This window comes from Neovison vison, chromosome 7 (genome assembly GCF_020171115.1).
Source record: "Neovison vison isolate M4711 chromosome 7, ASM_NN_V1, whole genome shotgun sequence".
Taxonomy (NCBI): Eukaryota; Metazoa; Chordata; class Mammalia; order Carnivora; family Mustelidae; genus Neogale; species Neogale vison.
Genome location: NC_058097.1, coordinates 142,060,758 through 142,077,878, shown reverse-complemented (window position 1 = coordinate 142,077,878; position 17,121 = coordinate 142,060,758).

Genomic DNA, 17,121 nt, shown 5'->3' with positions numbered 1-17,121 from the left:
GACTAATAAATAAATAAATAAATAAAATCTTAAAAAAAGTAACAAATATTATATCATATACATAAAGCAAAACATCCCATTTAGAAATGGAATTCCACTTGTACACAGGAAAGATCATACATCCCAAATGTATATCTATTTTTTCATGGATTATTTAACTCAATGAACGATGCCTCAAGATATGAATTAGATATATGATTTTTTTCAAGGACAAGAACCTTAATGACATGTCCAAAGTATCCAAACAACAGATTTTTCCTATTGAGAGTTAATTTCTAGTCAGATGCACTTTATTTTGTTATTTTTATTTCCACCTCCTTACTTCACTTAGGCCAGTTTTCAAAATACTAAGTAAACTGAGGTTGAAGATATTTGCACCACTCTCTGATAAAAGGACTCCACTGAAATGAAATAAACCTAGAGATTCGGGCACAAGGTACATCCTCATAGTACATCCTCCAGTGAACTTCATAAAGATCCAAATAGTCCATTGACTTTCATTGCACATATATTCATAACATGTGGCGATTTCATTGAGTGGTACCACATTTTGGGGGCGCCACTTCAGATCACGCTAGAGTAACATTCTTGAACATTTGCTTGAAAAATTTTACATTTTTCTTAATTTGGATTATAATATCCAATAACTTTATGGCTGCCGGAGCATTTACAATGTGCAAATGCTCTAACACAGCTCAAAGCAGTGGCACCACACTGTACTATCATCAATCTTTGTGTTCTTCAATGCCACTAATTCACAGTAATAGCTCCTTTTATTCACAGTAACCCCTTCCCTTGAAGGAACAACTGACAAACTATGGCTGTTCACATCAAAATAACACATCAAATCTATCTAGGAAATATATGAAGTGCAGTGTAATTTTTTTAAAAAGCAAACAACATCATTTGTCGCCAATGATACAATTTGAGCTCTCACAAAAAATTAAAATATTAGAAATGTTGTGTATATTACCATGAACTTAATAGTTCTGTAATATTTAAGACTTTTCTGATGAGATAGCTAATGAAATTAAGGAATGTAAATTTTTCACATATTATAATAACACTTGTCAATATTTGGAAGATCAGGGAACCATTGTTTTCCAAATAACAAGTGCTTATTGTTATAAAATAATAAATGGGTAAAAGATCCATTCAAAATGCAAGGTAGCTTAATTAACTTTAATGTAACCGATAACTGAAAGTTGACTGATATGGAACAAGATTCTACACTGCCACTAATCTTTCAGAAATTTCTACTGGTTAAGTTTTAGTGTAGTATCTAAAAAAGGTATCCGTAATTATCCAAAAGGTTTTTTCTCCCTTCTACATCTACATACATGTGTGAGTTGAGATTTTCTTCATGTTTTTCAACAAAAACAACGTAAACCAGAATTTGAAGGCATAAGTCATAGGAATTTAACTGCTTTCTATTAAACTGTACACTAGTACAAAAATGTACATGTTACCAAAATATAAAACAATGCCACTATTGTTATAAGTATGTTTTTTCATTTTATTTGACAGAGAGAGATCACAAGTAGGCAGAGAGGCAGGCAGAGAGAGAGAGAGGGGGAAACAGGCTCCCCGCTGAGCAGAGATCCCAATGCGGGACTTGATCCCAGGACCCTGAGATCATGACCTGAGCCGAAGGCGGCGGCTTAACCCACTGAGCCACCCAGGTGCCCCTGTTTTTTCATTTTAGATAATACTGTGATTTCTATTAAAAATGAGTTATGTTAACATGCAGTGCATTTACTTTTGCTCTTCCTAAATAAAATAATAAATAATAAATAAAATAATAAATATTATATAAATAAATAAAAAATAATAAATATTTCAAAAATTTCCAATGTTATTTGTAATTCTATAATATATACATATATATATCACCTATACAACAGCACTTCGTAGTTCCCAATAATTTTTAAGAGTGTAAACATGTCCTGAGATAAAATGTTAAACTACTGCTCTAAGAGAAGAATATATCAAAAGTACTTGTCAAGCTTTGGAATACACACACACACATATGCATCATAAAGATAATTTTAGAAGACTCAGACATGATTCAAATGTCTCAAATCAACACTATGATGATAAGAATAATTTTTCTAGGGATATTTACAGTTAAAATTATGTGAACATGATTTTAAATCAGAGTTCTAAAGTCTAAGTTACACCCACCTTTACCACTTGGCAATAATTGCCTTCCTATCCTAGGATTAACCATATGATGTTTGTAATTTAGGCAAGTTATTCACTTTTATTTAACCTCAGCTTTCTCATATTTAAAAGCTCCTGAAGAAGCATATACAAGTGGTATCTTCTCAAATAGATGGTGTAATGATTAAATGAGGAGAGTGCTTATCATTTAAACACATTAGTTGAATTATTTTTATTATTTTATCTTTTTCATTATATTATTATTTGTATTATTTTTATAACTATTCCTTTGGTAAGTGGTCCTTCATCTATTCATTACCCATGATGGAGAACACAAAAAAATCCTTTATTATTTACCAATGTACCAATGTAAAACAATAAAGGACTTATTATAGCCATAGCCACATATAGCTATTGAGTTCTTGAAACAAGTTTTTAATTTACCATAAGACCAAAAATCTTCGAAAAAAGCATTTTGGAGAGTTATGTAGGTTTATTGTAAAGAGCCCTGGAATCACAAAGACCTATTCTTGAATACTGAATTTATCACTTATGGTTTATGTTGTCAATGGCAAACAACTGAACATCAGTTACTGCATCTATACAATGGGGATGATAAAACTTCTTTTTCAGGGTTATTATGAAATCTAGCAGAAACAATATATGTTAACCACACAATAGGGCATGATCATTCATTTAGTTACAATGCCTAGTAAGGGCTTTATTTCGAGAATTTTTCAGGAGCTAAATGTATAGTTGTGAGAGGCATATGCATGCCTGACACTAATAGAACTTTGAGTCTAGTGGAGTCACATAGCATATTATTATTTGTGTCAAGAATCCTATGTGGTTTTGCTTATGGTTTTCCAACTGAGTGCCATACTGGAAAAAAATCATTCATTCATTTTACATTGCTTTTCTTGCTGCTTCTCATATTATGCTAATGCAGAGTGATAATGTTTCCTTGTTTTGTTAATTGCTTTTACCAACCATTATTCTCCTCCTGATATTCTTGCTATTAAATCACCTGTATTGGGGCGCCTGGGTGGCTCAGTGGGTTAAAACCTCTGTCTTCGGCTCAGGTCACGATCCCAGGGTCCTGGGATGGAGCCCCGCATCTGACTCTGTGCTCAGCGGGGACCCTGCTTCCTCCTCTCTCTCTGCCTGCTTCTCTGCCTACTTGTGATCTGTGTCTGTCAAATAAATAAATAAAATCTTTAAAAAAATCACCTTTACTGTGCAAAAAGTATGATCAACAGAAAAACTTTCCATTGTATGAGAGAATTTTGTTTCCTGAAAAGCAGATTTTTTTTCATGCTGTATTGTGCAGATCAATGACATTGCAGCTAGAGGTGCCAATCGTCTTCATTAGACATGCAAGCGATCAATCCCAAAACAGATTTTAAACCCTAATCTTATCCCCGAGAGTTTGCTGCTGGCATAAATTGATACAAGATTGCTTTAAAGAGGTAATTAACAGATAATTAAATATTTATACCATGTATAAGCAAAGGCCTAAGTGCTTTGGTGGGAGGGTGGATTCAGGACACACTGACTTACTTTGCATAGAGATGACATGGTAAGAGAAAAGAAAGTAACTAAAAGGATCCTGTCTCCAGATGTTGACCATGTGTTCCTAGAGAACTAGAATTATACTTATTTTCTCCTCTCCATTCAAGAAACAAAATGTGTTCTATGTCTATTTAATGCCAGTTTGTGAGACATAAAGATAAGTTAATAAATCACCTTACTCTCAAGATCTTGCACTTTAGTGAAATAATGAAAACTATTTCTTAACACACACACTATATGAAATTCCAATTAGTGCCCACTAATAACGTTTTATTGAAATATAGCCAAATGCATTTGTTTGTGGCTTGTCTATGGCTATTTTCATATTATAACTGCTGAACTGAATAGTTGTGATAAAGACTATATGTAATGCAAATCCTAAGATATTTAGTATTTAGTCCTTTGCAGGAAAAGTCTTCTTTAAAGAGATGATGTTGATATTGTTTCTTTAAACACTGAGATAAAAATTGTGATGCTGATTCTGATGAGGAAGAGGAAAAGGAGGACAAATAGGAACATCATGGTCATGATCATATTAGTTTATTTGTTTATTTATTTATTTTTACCTGTCTTCAGGGTTGGAACATTTCTTGGGTGGACCAACAAAGAGTATATTCAATCAATTATTCCTATTCATTCATTTCCTAGAAACAAAACGTATCTTTGTATTTTGTGCAACTTTTCATCTTTTACTGTCTTTTCTGAAGCTTTAAGATGCTATCTTTTCACTCATCAATATTTTGGTATATGAGGAAGTGGTGATGCAACATGGTTTGTAATATTAAATTATAAGAACTATTTTTAGCATTACTACATCTAAAAATAAATAATGGCATTTACTTGTATCATTGAATATCCAGCTAGTTTTCAAAATCCCAGTGACCTCATAAGTATTAAAATGTACTATTTTTAAAAGATTCTCTTGAATTGAGATTCCAATAAGTCTCACATAAGTGTTAAGTATGTCATGAATATCTATGAATTTTTTTTCTCTCTTTCTTTCTCTTGCCCTCCCTCACTCTCTCTTGACTCTCTCTTTCTTCACTCTCCACAATCAGTTGTAGAAACTTATTATTGGTCCTACAGTGTCTTGCACAGTTTAGATCAGTCCTGTTCAAAAGAAGTTTTCTGCAATGATGGAAATGTTCTTGAGTGTTCAATATGGTAGCCACTAGACACATAGAGCTATTGAGTTCTTGAAAGAAATGTGTAGAGTGTGCCTCAGAAATTGAAATAAGTTTTTTTTTCTTTTATTGTTAAGGTTAAATTTAAAAAACTACATATGGCTGATACCTTATACTTACCACAGTGAGCACAGCTCTGGATTTTGTAGACTGCATCACTGTGTTGTGTTCTTTGCACTTCTTCTGAACAAGTGGCTGAATCTAAACTAGAGGCTTAATCAGGTTCAATTTTTTTCCTTTTTTTCTTTGTTTGCAAGAGTTCTTCACAGTTTTTTTTTTAATTTAAAGATTTTTATTTATTTATTTGAGAGAGAGTGAAAGGGAGAGAGATCACAGAGGGAGAGGAAGAGCCACTGAGCAAGGAGCCTGATATGAGGTTTGATTCCAGGACCCTGAGATCATGACCTGAGCTGAAGGTAGATGCGTAAGCAACTGAGCCACCCAGGTGACCTTCACAGATGCTTTTTTGCTCTTCTTTCCAAAAGTCTAAAAACCTTGGCAGTCTTTCTAATTATGATATTAGCTATCCTGGATGTACAAAATCTTAGTGTATTATTAGTTCATCAGAGTTTGCAAAATGGAAATATTCAAATTCTGCCATTTTTTCTTTATTTAATACATTTATGTGGAGATTAATGGCAGGATAAATTGTGATTCCTTCCCTTTATTTGCCAATTTGCAAATAGTGATTTAGATCCCTAACATCTTCCATATACATTATTTTAGCATAATTTAAACTCATGCATTTATTAATACTTAATAGGCTTTCATCCACTGTAGTTATTATTCTTAAAGATGTTTATAATTTCCAATATTTGGTCAGTGGGAGTCTTATTTAGTTGTCTCCTGAGTCCTTTCATGATGACTTTAGTAATCTTTGAGAGCTTATATTTTATTTTAAATCCTTTATATCATCCCTCCTAATGAAACACAAATAAAGTTAAAAAATGTACTATAACAATATTATTGTGTCTATTTCATTATGAATACAAACATTATTAGCCCCAAAAGACTATCCAGGCATGTGCAACAATAACTGCATTCAGATGTCCCTCATATTGAGTTGGCCTTTGGTTATATAAGGACCATAAGTTTATATATATATTTATATTTTATTATTTTGAAGTAATATTTGTCAAGAATGTAAATACATGCCATCTAGTAGCTTAGTTACAAACTTAAATATTAGAAATATTAATATTTATACTTTTGTACTCTTGCCCCAAAAGTCAAGAATATTAAAGGTGAGCCTCTTAATGGCTTTATTTACTTTTTTATTTACAAAGATTTATTTATTTATTTATAATTTTTAAAAAATATTTTATTTATTTATTTGACAGAGATCACAAGTAGGCAGAGGCAGGCAGAGAGAGAGAGAGGAGGAAGCAGGCTCCCCACTGAGCAGAGAGCCTGATGCAGGGCTCAATCCCAGGACCCTGGGATCATGACCTGAGCCTAAGACAGAGGCTTTAACCCACTGAGCCACCCAGGTGCCCCTAAAGATTTATTTATTTATTTGAGAGAGAGAGAGCATGCAAGGTCAGGGAGGGGCAGAAGGAGAGGGAGAGAGAATCTCAAGCAGACTTTGTGCTGAGCATGGAGTGGGATGCAGGGCTTGATCTCATGACCCTAAGATCATGACCTAAGCTGAAACTGAGGGTCAGCTGTCTAACCAACTGTGCCAACAGGCACTCCTCTTAATGGTATAATTTAAAAGAAACTGCAAATAGGTGTGCATTTGCTACAGTGAAGGAAACATTACTATCACTAAGCTCCACCACAACTCTTGATATAAGTAAAATTTCTAAACCTGGTTTTGATAGTAAACTGAATCTCAGAGATGTTAAAAGGCTTTTGTAAGACAAATTACTAGTAAATGGTCAAGTTAAAGACTAGAATTCAGGTTTTCAGTTTAATAATCTTTTCTCTACATCAAGAATAAGGATTTAGGGGGCGCTTGGATGGCTCAGTGGGTTAAAACCTCTGCCTTCAGCTCAGGTCATGATCTCAGGGTCCTGGGATCGAGCCCCACCTCAGGCTCTCTGCTCAGCACGGAGCCTGCCTCATTCTCTCTCTCTACCTGCCTCTGCCTACTGTGATCTCCGTCTGTCAAACAAATAAATAAAATCCTAAAAAAATAAAAAAGAATAGGGATTTAGCATTTTAAGCCATTGTGCAACAAATTACTCAAGTGAATGTTCATATTTCATTGAAGATACCTTTAATTCTAAATAAACTATTTTAAAAGTATATAACTTTAAGGCGAAATCATTTTCCCCAAAACTTAAGTCAATTCAATATCTATCATCTTTGAACTATTTTACTATCTCCAAAATTTTATCATTTGTCTTTGTCTTTTTTCTTTCTTTTCTCTTCCTTTTTCTTTCTTTTCCTTTTTTTTTCTTTTTCTTTTCCTTACTCTCTTCTTGACAAATGTGTGGTGCTATATTATCTTTTCAGAGTAAAGGAAGAAAACTCCCTTAGGGGATTGACAGAAACAATAAATACTGATTTCAGATCTGTATGGATTCTGTGAAATCAGTTTTTTGGCTTATCAGTTTTTTGGCTCATCTCTTTGCTAAGTCAGAGAAGTCCTTATCTTCCTGGGTAGAAGTAAAACTGAAGAAGTTGGAACCACTTCAGAAAGTATATATTTGCACAAATGCAGTATTTTTTTTTATCACTCAGAGGCCCTTATCCTGGGTGACAGTAGAAGTTCAGTTTGGAGACTTACCCCCAGGTATTGTCCACAAAGTCTGGTACTAATGGACTAATAAGAATTACTCTGGCCTGAGTCATATCCCATGATCATAATAATGAAGTGATATGAAGAATTTTCAGTAACTTCTTTGTGTCAGATTTTTTTCACATATGGTAGAGCAATTTAATTAAGGAGGTAGTGTATGTACATCTTTGTTGCTATCAAAGACTAAAAAAGAAAGATTGAAAGAAATGCCTTCGTCTGTCTTGTCTTACTATTCTGGCATCCATCTCTCATTTAGAAAGGTTTACATTCTGCAGTATCAGGTTTGCCTTTCCCCTGGTGCAGAATAAATCCCTACATACTGAAATCCATAACTCCAGAAGAGGAGATGTTTTATTGGAGGGTAAGCTAATGATGGTGCGGGGCTGTGAGAAGCAGTATTTTGGATATTGCGAGTAGAGAGGAACAGAAGACTGAGCTTGAGAGATTTATCTCACATGGAAAAAACAAAATTTTGAGAGAAATCTTAGCAAATAATATTGACATGTACCCTACCTTCACTCTGCATTGCACATGGTGAATAAACTCTTGTCTGCATGGCTTGCGCCGAGCAAACCCTCTGTTCCTTCCAGGTATGGGCTTGGGAGCTTCAGCAGCTGATTTTCCAAGCTCAACTTTGTCATTTGCTGCAAGAATGACATTGTTTACTTCCATGAAGAGCGATTTTACCCCAAGCACACACCTACTGAAGAGACCTAGCACTCTTGTTCTCCCTTTTGCAGGACTGAGCTGCCCATAGAGAAGGTTTTGCCAATGTTCAGAAGATTTCAAAATCCAGGAGTGCAATGACCTAAAGCCAGGTAGTCCCACTTGGTTTCTTTCTAATAATAACAGAGTTATTATAATAACAGAGTTTCATAATATTATATTATAATATATATTATTATAATAATATATTATATATATAATATATTATATTATAATAACAGAGTTTCATCTCCCATTTTTTTTATGCTATTGCTAAAACTGTGCAGGAATCCTGGCATAGAAAAGTGGTTTAATTCGTTAGCCTTTCTGATATCATCGACAGTATTCATTCACCTATCTAAAACTTCTTATTAAGTTACTACTGCGTATAAGGGATTGCTCCAAGGGCTAATACCAAAGTTTCAGATAAGCATCTTTGAAAGGACTAGGTGTTTTTGAGCCAGATTGGAAAGAACAGGGGCTTACATATACACCTTTATAATTTTTCCCCATTCATTAATTTAGTAATTATATGTGGTTTTTTTTTTACCATTAATTCAAGAAGGTATTATAATAAACATGTGTTGAATGAACAAATATATTAGTAAGTGTTTGGAGTGGAGTACAAATGTAAGATAGTTGCACTTCTTTAGTAAGACGAAATTGAGGCCTCTGTGGAGGCAGATAGACAAAATTCAAAGCCTCAACTCTGTCACTTACCAGGAACTGGATCTTCTTCACACAAGTACTTACCTCTGTGAGGTAAAATGGGGAAAATAGTATGTAGCTTAAAGCATTATCGTAACTTTTATAAATAACGTGAAGCTCTTGGCACATAGCAGCACTGGGGCACAGAAATAGAGCTGTTTGACAGAAAGACTGTTTTTAAGTTAAGCTCAGACCAAATGTATTCATTTGGTTCAGTATACATGCCTCTTATTTGAAACTTCATGACATGAAGACACAAAGGAAAAGAGACAGCAAATGTGATATTTATCAATCACATCATGGTCGGGGACCAATCAAAGGACATACATTCACTACTCAACTGATAAACAGTTTCATCCTGGTTGCTTAAGTATAGAAACTGAAAGGAGGAAGACATCTAAGCCTGAGTCCAATCAGAACTCATTACTTTTGTGACAACAGAACTATTCACTTTGAAGTCAGTGAAAATGAAAATATTAACACAGGGATACAAATAAGTATTTGTGAAAGAATCAATTTACTTCAGAAAAGAATAAGGGGGCGCCTGGGTGGCTCAGTGGGTTAAAGCCTCTGCCTTCGGCTCCGGGTCATGATCCCAGAGTCCTGGGATAGAGCCCCATGTCGGGCTCTCTGCTCAGTGGGGAGCCTGCTTCCCTTCCTCTCTTTCCGCCTGCTTGTGATCTCTGTCTGTCAAATAAATAAATAAAATCTTAAAAAAAAAAAAGAAAAGAGTAAGAGTGATTCAGTGATTAGGCCTTCATGAGTGTTCAGTAGCCTCATGCAGTGATACCATTACAATGAACTTGGCTTCCATTTTACTTGTAGAGTATGAGAAGTTGCACAAAGTTAACATCCACAGGCAAAAAAAAAAAAAATTTTTAATAAAAATAAATAAAAAAACAGGGGGTTTGCAGAGTTGGAGAAAAATCCCTCAGCTGGTGATCAAAAGCATTAGGAAACATTTAACTACCCTCCAACCCCGACCCTGACCACATTTCCTTAGTTTCCTGGGATGGCTTCAGTGCTGGATGGGACAGTCAACCTTATTTAGAGACAGGGATCCCAGAAGATTGGTTATCTATATGAGAATGGGAGATAAGATTCTCTGTAAGAGGGAGAAAAGTTGTAGTCAGCAAAGTAAGCAGAAGAGTCGAGGAGATAAAGAGATACAGGATTCACCAAACTGATTACCAGAACAGTTAGGAAATTAGATAAATGAGGCAAAGCTTAAACATGGAGAATCAAAGGGGAGACAGAAGTATGGTTTAATGATATTCAAGACTAATTTCCCTAAGTCATCCAGTATTTCTCTGTTATTTTCCTCTGATCTGGATTTTGATACGGTTGATCCAACCAGGAACATGTCTCTAAAGCGGCAGAATCAGTCCCAGAACATGGAATCTAAGAAGGAGTTGCTGTGATTTCAAAAGGGCTTGTGGGGAGTGTGGGTGTCTGGCCTAAATCACCATCTGCTGTTTGTTTTGTCCCCCCACCTTTTTTTTTTTTTTTTTTGCATTTCCTCTGTGCTTCAGAGACTGACTGACTCATTCTTAGTCAACACCAAGTGTTGTTTAAAATTGAAAAATTTAATGTAAGTTTCTAAACAATGTATTGGCTTTAACATTTTGCCATCTAATCTCTTTTTAAATGAAATATATTTATTTTTTCCACCACAGTTTGTTGCAAATTCCCTATAATCCTAATTCATTCCAACCCATGTTTATTGAATTTATTCAATATATCATTTTAACATCATACCTGTGCCTCAAGCTATGGATAATATAAGCCTCCAGTTTTCTTACAGTCCAGTGGGAGGAATACTGCGTATATATGTAACAGCTGATTTAACTCTTAGGGGAGGATAAGAGGGGATTAAAGTATCAAATGCACTGGTCTAGGCTGATGGTCTCAAACTGGACATGTGTCTTGGCGGTACACAGAAGTATCCCAAGAAACCCAGTTTCTAGGTCCTCAGCTGACTTGCCTGAGAACTTATCTGTGGTTCTTTTTTTTAACCTCTTTTTCCACAATTGCCCTTCTCTCATGCTACAGAAGAGAAGTATATAAAACTGATACATCTAGAGTTACCATACTGCACTGAACAGAAATGGCAAGCAAAATAAAACAAACAAAAACTATGGGATATCATGTACATAAAAAATCCAAAATGCTGGTGCCAGAGATGATTCCTTTAATCAAAGCTCTATAATTCAATCACCATATCAATGCAAGATATATTTCCAATAAAATTTAAATTGTTATGTTAATAATTACCAGAATTTAAGTTGTTTGGCTTAACTGTGTACTACTAATAACTATAGCTATAATGCACAGAAAACCTTTTTTTAATTATAAAAATTTGCAGGAAATAAAAAAAAATTGAGTACACACTTCTGTTATAGAAGTATGATAGGGACCCATAAAAGATAAAAAGATTCAAATATAAAAATATATTACCTTTGGATAAAATTCTCAAATGAAAATGAACTTATGATATTATGAGGGAGAAAAATAGGTAAAAAAAGCTGTTCATGTATTTTTAAAATGGATTGTGGTAGTTATCAATTTAACTTTAGTATTTTAATTTCATTAGATGTATTTAAAACATTCTATGATTATACTTATTCAGTGATCCTAATTGTTTCCTTTTCTCTTGTCTGCTTTCACCAGTAATGAAAGGGCTAGACTCACATTCTTTCCATATTTGTTTGGCATATATTTCTCCATCTTTTTAATTTTCAAACCCTATATATATTTTTAAAATATTTGTGTTTTTTTAGACATACAATTGGCTTAAGAAATCAATTAAGCAATTATCTTTTAATTAAAACGTGTAGCTAGACACTTATATTTCATGTAATTATTAGTATACATAGGTTTAAAACTGTATTTTAGTGTATTTTTTTCTATTTATCCTGCCTAGCATTTGTTCTTTGTTTCTCCCATTTCCTATCTTTTTTCATTATTTCACTATTCCTCTTTGTTTTGAAGATAAAAAATCATTTATTAATCTTTCAGTAGTTATCCTGACAGTTTCAACATGCTGCTTTTCTTATCAAGGTAGTTACTTTTACCTTCATCCTTAGCAATATCGAAGAACTTCTGACAGAAACTCTCCACTCACTTGGGATTCATCAAACTTGTTTCTCTTCATCACTTTAGTGTTTAGTGTTAACTCTACTTTCTCAGAGTAACCTATCCTAACACTCTTCCCTCAAACTAAACCCCTAAATAAAACAAAACAAAACAAATAAAAAAATTAACCCTATGCTCATATCCAATTGCACAATATGCTTTTAATCAAATAGCTTATTGTAAATTAGTAATATCTTCTATTTGATTTATTTAAAGCCTAGCTCCTCCACTAGAAGGTTAAAAGGTAAATTTCATGAGATTATGGCCATTTTAACCTTGTATGCTGTTGTATCTCTGCACTTGGATCTTTGTGGACAAAAAAAGGCTTAGTTACAGCATAGTACAAATGCTCCCACAATGGCAGATTTTGAACTGCTAACTGGATATCACTAAATGCAACTTCAGGAAGGGACATATAACTGGCTTCAGCACACAAATCAAGGAAGGATTTTTGTCAGTTACATTATAAATTGTTGGAAATCTACTAAACCAGGGCGTATGGATGGCACAGTCAGTTAAGTGACAGACTTTTGGTTTCAGCTCAGGTCCAATTCTCAGGGTGTTAAGATCAAGCCTGCATCCTGCATAGGGATCTGTGTTCAGCTCTGTGCTCAGCAGGCATCCACTTAAGATTCTCTCTGCTCTCCTGCCCCTTTCCAACCATGCACACACACTCTCTTTCTCAAGTAAATAAATAAATCTTAAAAAAAAAAAAGGTACCTACTAAACTAGATCCAAAATCTCCTCTTTTTATGTTCTAAATGCATATTTGAAAAGTGAAAAATTTTTGACATGAGGAGTATTTTAGAGATTATTTTGGGGTATATTTACTTTGGGTTATTACTGTATACTTATTTTCCTCCTAATCATTAAGTTTTCTGTTACATTAACATCTATGCTTTTGCTAAATCCAGGTAGATCAAACAATCAAATTACTAGTTTCATGATCTATTTGAATAAAAGCTGATTTAACTAAACACCTTAGCATATTTGGGTTCATCAAATGAAATATATAAAATAGGTATATATACCTTTGGATGAGGTATTTATATATATAATAAGGTATATTATTATTATATGTGATATATAATAATATATTATTAACAATTTTATGAATAAATATACCTACCTTTGATGAGGAGAGTGCTCTGGCTACATTTAGTAAACTATATGGCATATAACCCATTTCCCTGCCCACCCCCCACCACAAACTCTAGATAAGCACAAGCTTCCCTAATGCATTTCTGTAAGTGCAACCCATAGCAAACCTCCCATTTAAAATAAGACAAGGAGAAATGGGAAAGAAACACAGGTCATTGATATATTACTAAGCTAAAGGATTTCCTGCTAAGAAAGTCAAGGATTGATCTACATTAAAAATGTGATTTACTCCAGAAAGAGGATAATTAAGCATTAGTCAATAGCTAAGGCATTTTAATAGTATCTTTCTAACAGCAGAAAGTGCATTAAAAGACTAAAATCTGGACCCGAGAAAAGCTTCATTAATTAAACAAAAATCCTTTTTCTTCACACTGGGCAACTGTCAAAATGTTTTCAGAAATGGATAACAGATTAAACAGATACATAGTTAAACATAGAAATACTCTGAGTTCATATGGGTCCTAGAAGCTGGAAGCATTAGCCATTTGATGAATTCAAACTGGGAGAAGAACTTAGATTATATCAATGTCTTATGCATCATCAGAATGAATTCGGTAAGCATAGAATTTGTGGAGGGCTCTTTCTGTACCCATCTAAGCTCAGTGGGGAATATTATGGAGGCTAGAAAAAAAGCTCCCTGATTTTAAGGTGAACGCAGGGAACAGAACAAAGGGAGGTGAAATGATAAAAATGTAAGTATTCTCTTTGGAGAATACAATGTAAGTAGCATTTAGTGGGAGGATTAGTGAATGTGAGCTACAGAAGTCAGAGAATGTTGCCTGGGAAGAAACTCTGTGTGTGTGTGTGTGTGTGTGTGTGTGTGTATGTGTGTGTGTGTGGTGTGGGGGGGCAGTGTTGAGTAAGCGTACACACTATTTTTCAATCTTTTTTTTTTTCCCAATTTATTTATTTTCAGAAAAACAGTATTCATTATTTTTTCACCACACCCAGTGCTCCATGCAAGCTGTGCCCTCTATAATACCCACCACCTGGTACCCCAACCTCCCACCCCCCCGCCACTTCAAACCCCTCAGACTGTTTTTCAGAGTCCATAGTCTCTCATGGTTCACCTCCCCTTCCAATTTACCCAAATTCCCTACTACTCTCTAACGCCCCTTGTCCTCCATGCTATTGGTTATGCTCCACAAATGAGTGAAACCATATGATAATTGACTCTCTCTGCTTGACTGATTTCACTCAGCATAATCTCTTCCAGTCCCGTCCATGTTGCTACAAAAGTTGGATATTCGTCCTTTCTGATGGAGGCATAATACTCCATAGTGTATATGGACCACATCTTCCTTATCCATTCATCCGTTGAAGGGCATCTTGGTTCTTTCCATAGTTTGGCGACTGTGGCCATTGCTGCTATAAACATTGGGGTACAGATGGCCCTTCTTTTCACGACATCTGTATCTTTGGGGTAAATACCCAGGAGTGCAATTGCAGGGTCGTAGGGAAGCTCTATTTTTAATTTCTTGAGGAATCTCCACACTGTTCTCCAAAGAGGCTGCACCAACTTGCATTCCCACCAACAGTGTAAGAGGGTTCCCCTTTCTCCACATCCTCTCCAACACATGTTGTTTCCTGTTTTGTTAATTTTGGCCATTCTAACTGGTGTAAGGTGATATCTCAATGTGGTTTTAATTTGAATCTCCCTGAGGGCTAATGATGATGAGCATTTTTTCATGTGTCTGATAGCCATTTGTATTTCTTGATTGGAGAAGTGTCTGTTCATATCTTCTGCCCATTTTTTGATGTGTTTGTCTGTTTCGTGTGGGTTGAGTTTGAGGAGTTCATTATAGATCCTGGATATCAACCTTTTGTCTGTACTGTCATTTGCAAATATCTTCTCCCATTCCGTGGGTTGCCTCTTTGTTTTTTTGACTGTTTCCTTTGCTGTGCAGAAGCTTTTGATTTTGATGAAGTCCCAGAAGTCTATTTTCGCTTTTGTTTCCTTTGCCTTTGGAGACGTATCTTGAAAGAAGTTGCTGTGGCTGATATCGAAGAGATTACTGCCTATGTTCTCCTCTAAGATTCTGATAGATTCCTGTCTCACGTTGAGGTCTTTTATCCATTTTGAGTTGATCTTTGTGTACGGTGTAAGAGAATGGTCGAGTTTCATTCTTCTACATATAGCTGTCCAGTTTTCCCAGCACCATTTATTGAAGAGACTGTCTTTTTTCCACTGTATATTTTTTCCTGTTTTGTCGAAGATTAATTGACCATAGAGTTGAGGGTCCATATCAGGGCTCTCTACTCTGTTCCACTGGTCTATGTGTCTGTTTTTATGCCAGTACCATGCTGTCTTGGTGATCACAGCTTTGTAATAAAGCTTGAAATCAGGTAAGGTGATGCCGCCAGCTTTATTTTTGTTTTTCAACGTTTCCTTAGCGATTCGGGGTCTCTTCTGATTCCATACAAATTTTTGGATTATTTGCTCCAGCTCTTTGAAGAATGCCGGTGGAATTTTGATCGGAATGGCATTAAAAGTATAGATTGCTCTAGGCAGTATAGACATTTTAACGATGTTTATTCTTCCGATCCAAGAGCATGGAATGGTCTTCCATCTTTTTGTGTCTTCTTCAATTTCTTTCATGAGTGTTCTATAGTTCCTCAAGTATAGATCCTTTACCTCTTTAGTTAGGTTTATTCCCAGGTATCTTATGGTTCTTGGTGCTATAGTAAATGGAATCGATTCTCTAATTTCCCTTTCTGTATTTTCCTTGTTAGTGTATAAGAAAGCCACTGATTTCTGCACATTGACTTTGTATCCTGCCACGCTGCTGAATTGCTGTATGAGTTCTAGTAGTTTGGGGGTGGAGTCTTTTGGGTTTTCCCTATAAAGAATCATGTCATCTGCGAAGAGAGAGAGTTTGACTTCTTCATTACCAATTTGGATACCTTTTATTTCTCTCTGTTGTCTGATTGCTGTTGCTAGGACTTCTAATACTATGTTGAACAAGAGTGGTGAAAGTGGGCATCCTTGTCTTGTTCCTGATCTCAACGGGAAGGCTGCAAGCTTTTTCCCATTGAGGATGATATTTGCTGTGGGTCTTTCATAGATAGATTTGATGAGGTTCAGGAATGTTCCCTCTATCCCTATACTTTGAAGCGTTTTAATCAGGAACGGATGTTGGATTTTGTCAAATGCTTTTTCTGCATCAATTGAGAGGACCATGTGGTTCTTCTCTCTTCTCCTATTAATTTGTTGTATCACATTGATTGATTTACGAATGTTGAACCATCCTTGTGGCCCAGGGATGAATCCCACCTGATCATGGTGGATAATCTTTTTAATGTGTTGTTGGATCCTGTTGGCTATGATCTTGTTGAGAATCTTAGCATCCATATTCATCAGTGATATTGGTCTGAAATTCTCCTTTTTGGTATGGTCCTTGCCTGGTTTGGGGATCAGGGTAATGCTGGCTTCATAGAAAGAGTCTGGAAGTTTTCCTTCTGCTTCAATTTTTTGAAACAGCTTCAGGAGAATAGGTGTTATTTCTTCTTGGAAGGTTTGGTAGAATTCCCCAGGGAATCCGTCAGGTCCTGGGCTCTTGTTTTTTGGGAGATTTTTGATCACTGCTTCAATCTCGTTATTAGATATCGGTCTATTCAGGTTGTCGATTTCTTCCTGGTTCAATTTTGGTAGTTTATATTTTTCCAGGAATGCATCCATTTCATCAAGGTTGCTAAGCTTATTGGCATATAACTGTTCGTAGTAACTTCTGATGATTGTTTCTACTT